The sequence below is a fragment of the Seriola aureovittata genome, chromosome 7 (genome assembly GCF_021018895.1).
Source record: "Seriola aureovittata isolate HTS-2021-v1 ecotype China chromosome 7, ASM2101889v1, whole genome shotgun sequence".
In the NCBI taxonomy this organism is placed as follows: Eukaryota; Metazoa; Chordata; class Actinopteri; order Carangiformes; family Carangidae; genus Seriola; species Seriola aureovittata.
Window position 1 is genome coordinate 29,194,272 of NC_079370.1, and position 10,967 is coordinate 29,205,238.

The following is a 10,967-nucleotide window of genomic DNA, read 5'->3' on the forward strand; positions in this document are numbered from 1 at the left end:
GGGAGATCGAGGAAGATTTACCATGTATGGTAGACCGTCCTGGGTTGGAGCCGCTCTGCCTCAATGTGTTCTGCCTGCAACATGTACAGTTGAGAGGAATACACCAGTACGTTTTGGTTCTTTGTAAAAACATATAGTTTCAATCTAAATAAAAGATGTTAGGCAGTCTTGATTTACTTCAGTGCACATAATTTTACAATGGTAATAACACACCACACATGGAGTAACACACCCTCAAATAAATTAGTGTAGCTGCTCTTTGATTTGTAAAGTTCTTCTATCAGCAGATAGTGTGCATATAATATATGAATTCAGAGGAGTCATTTCTTTAGTAATGATCAAGCATTTACTTACATCAAATGAGGCACTTTTAATCAGTGATAATAAAAAAACTGTAGGATTCACTGGATCCATAAAAAAAAAAATGTTGTGAGACACAACATAGATATATGTTTGCAAGACTAAATGCTCTGTCCAGTTGTTTTAGTCAGTACAGGTATCTAGCCTATAGGATCTTTGTGAGCTGGTGCTGGGGCTTCCTTGGTTGCAGAATCTGGGTCGTCATTCCAGCCTGCGTGGTCCTACGCACCCATGCCGTGTTTCCTGACGCCACAGGCCAGGAAATGGGTTTTAGACTGGCCCATGATAGAACCGGGACACAGAGCTGGATATGACCTCCTCCTTCTCAGGCCGCTCGAACTGTGCAGTGAGGTCCTCTGGGATGGGGATGGCCAAAGCAGCTTCTGTGTATGGTCCCGGGTCAACAAAGACATTTTCAAATATGAGGTCCACCACATTCCCTGTTTGATAAAACACAAAAGATTTTGTTTACATTTTTTACTTTTTTGTTGTTTTTTTATTACAAAACAATGACTGAAAGTCTGTTTCTAACTACCTCCTGACATTTTCTTTACTGTATTTTGTTGTTGATGGAACTGCCATAATATTATACGTGCAATACTTAATACAATGTGTACAAAACATTTTTTGGTTGAAAAATAAAATAATATAACACTTATAGAATGTCGGCTCAGTCTTAACTAGTTTAGCTCTGCGTTCTCCCTTCATAGCCTTTGGAAATTGGACCTTGAACAGTGGTTCACCTTCTTTTGTTTGGGCTTGTGGTCAATCAGCATTTTCATTGTAGTACATGGCAGCCAGGTAGAGTCTGGAGGTACAGTAAAGAGAAAATCAAAGATGTTAATATTGACAGAAACCTTAGCCTACACACTCTCACAAGTTCTAAGTAACCACAGCTTCATTTACCTGCACAGCATTCCAAGACTGATAAATGACTGTTAGGTTTATCAAAAGTAGATGCACTTCAGATGGCTGCAGACCTGTACTTCTGATGTGAGGCTGAAGAGTCCTCAAGGATAACTGTGTGCCTACAGTGGGTCAGTCTGGCATGCAACATCCCTTGTTGCAGGAAGCTGTATAGATGCACTTGATGTGCTGGCCTGAACAGAGGAAACAGAGGTTACACCAACATCTCCTCAAATGTGTAGTTATGGTAACAGCTGCAAGCAGTGCAAAAATGATAACAACAAATGCACTCAATTATGTGTAAATTGGGTTGTCAATAGCTTGTAAATGCTGCAAATAGCTCATTATATGTGCAAAATACAAAAAATGTGTATTATAGACTATCCCCTTTCACATGTTCCCTGTAACTCTGCGCTTATCTAGATATTCCCTACAGGCACTGTATCTGTAAACATGATATAAACATTAAAACGGCCATAAGGCATGACTTTCAATAATAACTTTCACAGCACTAACAAACAAGCCCAGACACCTATGCTAATCACTGCTAAGCCTGTTTAGTCTGAATTTTACCGGCTTGACTTTACAGACAGTTAAAACGCCTTTCAAGTATGATAAAGTTGCAGGGTGGCTCTAATCAACGTCACACAGCGATACCAAGCAGAAGAATTGCATACAATCTGTACCCAGCAATACCTGGCTGTGCAGACGAGGCAAAACGTTAGCCACATTAGCTGCCATGCTAACAACACATGCAACAGGCTCTCGTGTACATACAGTAAAGCAACATAAAATGGTGAAACTTACAGCTCCCAAGTTTGAAGTTGGGTCCTGGACAGTCGGTGCTGATCCAAGCTTTATCTTCAGAATGTAGCGAATCCTGCATTGTACTGGCCCTAGTTGAGAAAGCAGTCCAACGTGAAATGGACATTTCCATCAAAAATAAAATAAAACAAATCCACTGGGTCTTCAGATCCTCAGACGTAGGGGGTAAAAAAACTTCTGTGTTGGTTTGTACAGCCAACAACAGAGCAACTAGTGTGCTTCACTCGTACCTTCGACATAGTTTTACCAGAGCCAGTGATGCGAGGGAATAAACGATAGCGGCTGCAAGGCGGACTCAGAGGGCTGAACACACACCTAGCTCGGGGAGTGTCACCCACCTGGGGGGAGGTGTTATTTCCCTTCATGACGACATCAAGGGAAAATCTCCAATTGGCCTGTGTGAGCACACATTTTCTGAAAGGTGGCGCAAGCAAAAGACGGACAGGATGGACTTTTCTCATGTTTTGGGGGTTTGTAGACAGGACACATATTACTGATAGAAAAACCATGGAAAAGTGCATTTTGCATATGTCCCCTTTCTCGGAGCAGTGCATTCGTCAATAGCAGTAACACAATCATGCTCAGTGTCACTGTCAGTCAATGGAAAAATAGTAGCCGGATTCAAGGGTGGTGAGCGCTGCAATGTAATGTTTGTGCTGGAAAGAATGATTGCTTCATAACCTGAACGACCTGCTGTTGACATGTACTGTGTTGCAGATGTGCTTAGAACGATCACTTAAGCATGTGGAGCATATACGACACAGTCATGAGTCAGTACAATGGAGGAAGATTTATCAATCATTGCTGCAACAGCAGCCACTGACCTAGGGCAGCCAGGCATATCACGGACCACAGTGTCCAAGTGGCACGACTAGTACGCGACGAGGCGGTAGTGAGACCCATGTTTCTGTACAAGGATGCCTGTGGCAAAACCTTCTGTCTCATGCACATGCAGATGGAATGGCTGCTGATAGTCTGGCAGCCCAAGTGCTGGAGCAGTGGTAAGAGCCTGTTTCAGATCTTGAAAGGCCTTATTCATTTCATCAATCCATTGCACTGCAGGGAGTGCCGTTTGCAACATAGCGGCTCTCAAGACAGAATCCATTGATACATATTCAAAAATCCGATGCCTGCAGTATTAAGCCACCCCCAGAAAAGAGAGGGAGGCATATTTCTCAGCATTTTCACCCGTTCTGGTGCCAGGAGACGTTCACCATTCTTCAAACTATGACCCGAGTATGTGACTTCAGCTCTGCAGAACTGCAACCTAGCTAATGATGCTCTGTGACCACACTCAGCAAGTCTTTGTAAGAGTAGAATGGAGTCAGTATGGCAGGCTTCCTCCAATGGTGATGCTATCAGAAGGTCGTCGGCATACTGCAAAAGAATTGAGCCACCAGGGAATTCGAGGTTGTCCAGGTCTCTTTTCACCGCTGCTGCGTAAACTGTAGGACTTGAAACAAAACCCTGTGGTAACGTTTTCCAGGTATACTGCCTGCCTTTGAACGTGAATGCAAACAGATACTAGCTATCTGGATGCAAAGGAATAGAGAAGAAAGCTGAGCAAAGATCAACGACCGTGTAGTATCTGGAGTTAGATGGCAATGAAGCCAGAACTGCATTTGTGTCAGTCACAACTGCAGCTGGTGGAATCGCAATACTGTCAATGGCTTGAAGATCTTGGAAAAAACGCCATTCATCTGGGCGGTTAGGTTTTGGAATAGGTAACATAGGCATGTTGCACCTCTAGGTTTGGTTTTAACACATTCTGATCCAACAAAGATTGAATAACATCTTCAATGCCAGCAATAGCTTTAGGTGGGATCCGATACTGCCTAATTCTTCGTAGTGATACATTTGGTTTAAGCGTGACCTGATGAGATGGTGCAGAGGTTAGGAGACCTATATGATTTTTATGTTTGGCCCATAATGTGTATGGAACCTCAGCAAGTTCTGATGGAGGTCCATACTGTGGTGGAGGGGGTGGCTGATGCATAACAAAATTGCTGTGTGGTAACTGAATGTCCATCCATCCATTTTCTTCCGCTTATCCTCTAGTAGGGTCGCGGGGGGGCTGGAGCCTATCCCAGCATCTTTTCGGGCGAGAGGCGGGGTACACCCTGGACAGGTCGCCAGTCCATCTCAGGGCAAACACATAGAGACAGACAACCATTCACACTCACAGCCACACCTATGGTCAATTTAGAGTATCCAATTAGCCTAGTCCCCATTTTGCATGTCTTTGGACTGTGGGAGGAAGCCGGAGAACCCGGAGAGAACCCACACTGGCACGGGGAGAACATGCAAACTCCACACAGAAAGATCCCACGGCCGAGCCGGGACTCGAACCTTCTTGCTGTGAGGCGACAGCGCTAACCACTGCACCACCGTGCAGCCCGGTAACTGAATGTGTGCACTCAAAAATAACATATACATTTCTTCCCCTAAGTGTGTTATTGTTTGGGTTTGGGAGGCTGATACCATTTGTCTCAAGGTCTGGCATTGAGCCACCATGCGTCCTAGATGTTTGGGTTCACAACCAGGTGTTACTGCGACTGTGACGTTGGGGGAAAGAATCTTTCTTTTAGTCAATTGAATTGTGTTGAAACTGTAAAATGAAACTGTAGACCAATAAACAAACATTGCTCACTCACCAACCCTTGTTGTTGGTTTAAAGACCAGTTGGCTACCTGTCTGTACTGCCTCAAGGGTTGAATGTGGCTGTACAATAGCAATGTAGAAGTGGCCTCATGGCAGACATCAATGCTGCACATGGTGGAGAAGTTTTAGCAATCGCTTGGATACTGTGTGCTGTGAAAGTGGAGAGCAGTTAAAATTGCAGCAAGTCCAGCAATACAAACAATCATTTGTGGTTTGCAAAAACTGAAATGCATGTGGAGCTTTCATCGGGGAGGGTTAAAAACAAACCGGTGTACAAATCTCTTCCCATGAGGTTGATGGGACTTTTATCTGAAATCAAAAATGAATGTGTTACATCAGCAGCTTCAACATTTATGTTAGCATTTTGAGAAAGAGATTCCTCTTGTGGAACACCAGAAACACCTACAGTTGTGACAAATTTGTTAGTAGGTTTACAAACACTTTCCTGCTCTCACAGAAGTTCCACCACTAGAAATCAAAATGTCATCAATGCTACCATTAACCTGAACTGGTATCATTGGAACTTCATTTGGATTATTGGACAGTTTTAGCTTGTTGTTTTACCAAATTGTGAATCATTGGTTTGGCACACGCTTTTATGTTATCTGCATGTTGTTGTTTGATTTTCATCATTTCTATGGCTCTTGTTTGCAACACAGTGTCCAACATAGGCATGTGAATTGCAGTCACACAGTCAGCTATTTGATCTATAGCATTCCTCAGTTCATCTGTGCCTCTCAATTCATAAACATTCACTCCGTATCTCTGATTAGCCACTGTCAGCCACACATGCAGCCACACATTCCTTCATGTAGGAAAAATTCCAAGATACGTTACCAACATTTGGGTTAACATTCACCCTAGCCGTTCTTAATTTATCTAAATCAAATGTTCCTTCACACGGCCAGTCATCATTTTTCCATTCACACATGAACGATGAAAGGGAAAAAACATATTTCCATCCTTTGGACCTGCCAACCAACCTACTGGCATATGCAGGGAATACGTCTCTATATAATGTTTTTCAGTGTCTGGTGTTAACGGGTTTTTGACATTTTTATCAATGACAGGTTGACTTTGCTGCTTCTTGCTTATTTGTTGTTTTATTTCCAATGTCTTTTACATTTTGGTGAATTGAACAGTTTGGCTGAAGGCTCAGCCTTATTTTCTGCTTTGGACAGATTGTTGCGCATTATACATCAGTACATCAAACAAACATACATATAGTATTCAACATTTCAGCTGCATCAAGGTCTCCACGCTAGGTTCGTCTTTTCAGTGGTGCTGGTTGGAAGGTTTAGACAAAATTAGAATATATTTTGTCCTGTGTACACAGCCTCTTTTATCTCTATTGGCGCCCTAGCTTCTGGGATCAGAAATCCAACGGAGCCCCTATATTTCCCACTGGACATAGAGCAGGTGAGTCTTTATACACTACACTACAGAAAATACTATAGAAAGTTTACACTCCATAACTGGTCAAATATCTAGAAGAAGAGGGAGAAGAGGGATGTGTGAATACACTATTGGTTCATTAACCATAAACAAGGAAACATGACTATATATGCCCAAATGCTGATTCTTAGAATACCCAGCCACTTGTTACTGAGCATCCTCCTGTTATCATCCCTGGCACCATCAGTATCAGCATCAAATCACACTTTCGTCTGGAGGAGGCTTAACGGCTCAAGGCTTGTAAGATTTAGTGCAGTAACTGGGGCACAGAGACCTGGGGCCTCACACTGACCTTTTACCCTGAGTCAGTCATTCATTAGGTGGACAAGAAAAATTCCCTCACAACTTCATTCAGATTCATTTTTTACTTCAACTGTCATTTCTCTCAGGAAAATATCAAACTGTTTGAGTTGCAAATATAATGAATATGAAGGAAGACATGCTGTTATGTCAGATTGTGCTCAGTTTGCCCTGAAAACGTTGAAATGTTCATCTATGCACTACTCTTGTTTAAAGCAGTTCATTCTGTGTTAAACATAATATTAAGCTGTTTTTACCTCATTCAGACCCATTTTTCACCTCAATTGTCATCTCTCTCAGGAAAGTCTCAGAATGACATTTCCTGCGTATCCCACTTTCGTTTATGACAGATATGAGGGTGAGCATGCTCATCTCAACATTGAAATGTTCATTTGTGAGCTACTCTCACCAAAAGCAGTTCATTCTGCGTTAACTGCGTTTTTACTTTATTCAGACACATTTTTCACATCAACTGTTATTACTCTCAGGAAAGTCTCAATGATGTTTCCTGTCTGTTATAGTTGCAAATATGACGAATATGAAGGAAAACATGCTTATATGTCAGATTGTGCTCAGTTTGCCCTGAAACCTTGAAATGTTCAACTCTCGCTCAAAGCATTTCAGTCTGCGTTAAGCATAATATAAAGCATAATATCAACTGTCATTTCTTGCAGGAAAGCCTTAGAATGAAGTTTCTTGTCTATTCGAGTTGCAAATATGATGAATATGATAGAAAACATGCTTTTATGTCAGATTGTCCTCAGTTTGTGCTAAAAACATTGAAATGTTCATCGCTCAGTCAGAGCAGTTGATTCTGCATTAATAATGATGTTTAGCTGTCTTTTCTTCAGTTCACTCATTTTTCACATCAACTGTCATTTTTCTCCTGAAAGCCTCAGGATGAGGCTTCCTGCCTTACCGCTATATAGTCCAGTACATGAGTAATATGAATCTCAGATTGTGCTCAGGTTGCCCTGAAAACATTTAATTGTTCATGTGCGCACTACTCTCGCTCACAGCAGTTCATTCTTTGTTGAGCATGATGTTAATGATAATGATATATATAATATACCTACTTACTGCAACATCAAGGACCAGGATGCGAAAAAAGAACTTCCATTAAACAACTTGGGATGGTGTACAGGACGGCTCAGTCTGCCTACACCAACGCAGACATTTATTTTCCTTTGATTAATTAATCACCTCTCCTCCCATTTCAATTCCAGCCTGTTCCCCTTCCTGAGCCAGCTGCCCGACAGCCTTTTCAACACCACCTCAGATAACATCCACTGGACACAGGAAACTGCCAGGAGAATGTTTTATTCTGATGCTCAGAATTGTAATTATGTGCCTGCAATGCAATAGCATGGAAGTCATATATTATTATTCTGCATACTTATTATTTCCCTGCAGTGCCATAGCATTGAAGGCATATATTATTATTCTGCATACTTATTCTTCTTCCATATTAAAATTTTGGCACTTTACTAGTCCTGCAGTTTTTAGAAAACCCAGACAATATATATATCAATGCGTGCGGATCATTCGGGAATGGTGCGCTATATTTTCTAAGCGATTTGAGTAACCATGGCGACGTAAATGGTGATAAAAGGTGAGAAATTTTGGAGCTCTACTGCTGTGTTATACTTCAACGTAGAAAATGGTTGAAATGTTAAGCAGGTCACAAGACTTGAGACTCTTTTGGGTTAAATCGGTATTTTGACAACTCTTGCGCTTTACACAAAATTGCAGTTCATGTTTTGCTTAATTTTTAGACCGTTTCAGACTTTATGCTGGATGTGCATATCACAGAATATTCAGAGCTAGAGTGGATGACATCATCGCTAGAGTGGGAGAAGCTCTAGAACTCCTCTCAAAAAATTCAGCATAACATTTTTGGCCCTAGAAAAACCAAAGATATGCAGTGCACAAAGGTCTTGTGCTGGTTATGGTCCGCTCATGGTTCTGATAGGAGTTACCGTTTTTTCACAAATAGCAGTCATTTGAGAGGATCGCCGAGCCAAAATCACACCAAGATTTGTGTCAGCTCTGTGTCTTCCATCCAAACACAGCTGTGTCCTTTTAGTGACTTTCACTAACTCAGCAGTTGTTTACATGCTGTTCAGATCTGCTACTTACTTTAGCTCAGCAGTTAGCACTAACTTCTCTGTCTGTCCCTCTTTCTCGCTCGTTCAGTGCGGTGTTGTTGTAACTTCAATGTAGAGGATTGTGATGTTTATTACAACTACAGCGTTGTCTGCTGTCTTACTTTAGGCACAGCTCCTCTCGCTAACCAGAGCTAACTGTGAACTGCCATCCCTGAAGTCAGACAAACTCTTTATAAATCCCACAATTTCCAACCTAAACTGTAGAGATTTCTTTTGTCCTGTATCACCCTGTTTTGGTCTCATTCTGATATCTTTTACAGTTTTTGAGGAAGTGATGGGGGTACCTTCCACCCCTCCCATTGACTGCAATACAAATTCAAGAGCATTGTTAGGACAATTTTGGCTAAAAACCTACAACATGAATGAAACTAAAAGTAACTTCCTTTCACAGATTGAAACGTGTGGAGTGAATTACACGCACCAAAAAGCTGGCACATTCAAAATTTCTCCAGGAATTTTCTAGTTTAATTATTGTTGTTTATTTATTATCACTTGTTATTATTTTTTATGAAGAATGAGCTAATGGGTACATGAATTTCCCCTAGCCGTTATTTGTTGTTGGGGTCAAATTGACCCATTTTATAGTTTAACTGAAAGAAAAATGAGACAAGAAAAAATGTTTTCAACCAGAAACTTCATGGCCTTAGCTCATGGTCTGTAAAGAATTTTTAAAAGAAAAAATGATCATTGAGTATACATGTTACAATACCCCCACACATTTATGTCCCTCATATGATGCTCGGGTCAATTTGATACACTGCTCAGATGGCCTTTGAGGAACTTTTAGCAGACAGTGAGACAGGTAGTGAAGGGGAAGAGGAGAATATTTCTGAATATCAAGATAATGATATAATAATAATAAGGCATAATAGTGACTTTGAAGATGAACTTAACTCAGAGCTTAACTCAGAGTATGCACCAAAAGGAAAAGCATGCCTACTTTGGGATCCTCCTTGCAGGAGTCTACAGGACACCAAAGTCTTTATTATAGTAATTTTAACTTTATCACAAAAATGAATGACACTTTCATTGTTAAATGTGATCTGGCAAAGCTTAATTGCAAACATTAATCACAAATGTTATGGAATTGCGATAAAGACAATATATGTAAAGGATTTTTATGTATGTTTATAATTTTTTATTTCTGTAGTGCTTTTAAAACCCCAATAGTGTCCTGGGTCAATTTTTTTCCCAAACAGTACCAAAGGGTCCAAAAAGGGAACATAATACAAGGGCTAGGGGATAAATAAAGGATCTATCTATCCATCCATCCATCTATCTTGTACTTGCATGAGTAAATGGGTAAAACAGACATTATCAAATAACTTTAAGTGATATTGAAAATGCATCTACAAGTGAATGCACTCACAGGACTGCACTATATACATAAGATAAAATACCTGTGTCGGCTGTGTCTCCTCACTGTCAACTGTTAGCTTCTCCACAGTGGAAGCAAACGTTTGTCAGGTCATCTGTCAAAAAATTTGAAAATTATTTGAAAGAGGGCAGCACTTGTAAAGACAAGCTTTTTTGAGCCAAATCCACTGCATTTGGATTATTTGTATTTTCTTCTTTACTAGTCCTATTAATAGACCTTGTAGGGCCGGATTAGGACCTTGACTTTTAGACCATCACAGGCACCCTTTACATCTAAAGGAAATAAGCAAAAAATATCAGCATCCTGAGGAAAAAAAATCTGAAATTGTGAGAATAAAATCATAATATTACAAGAAAAAAGTCATAATATTATGATAATAAAATTGTATTTTCATAAACGTGATGTCTTAGAGGGGAAATATCAGAAGCTTCAAAATTTGGGAACATGGAGTATCCAGTTAAGTTAAACTTTAGCATAGGTTTCACAAATGAGATACTTCATCTTTTGGCACATCGGCATCATATCATAATAAGCATCAGGACATTAAGAGATTGTGCAAGAAACTGAGTCTATTATATTGTTAGACAGACATACAGCAGCTAGAAGAGGCAGCTCAGGCTGCTACAGCATGTCCTTTCACCCGTTTTATTGGTTGCTCTTAATATTTCCTAAAAATTATTTTTTTCTCTCGCAATTTTACATACTAAATTCTTGTAATATGACGACTTTATTCCCAACATATAACTTTTTTCTAGTAAATTTTTCTTGTTATATTATAGCATTTTTCTTGAAATATTCTGATTTTATTCTCATATTATGTTTTTTTTCTTGTAAATTACAAAAAAAATTATAATTAATTTATGACTTTTTTTTCTTGAAAAATATGATTTTATTCTCAAAATTATGACTTTATT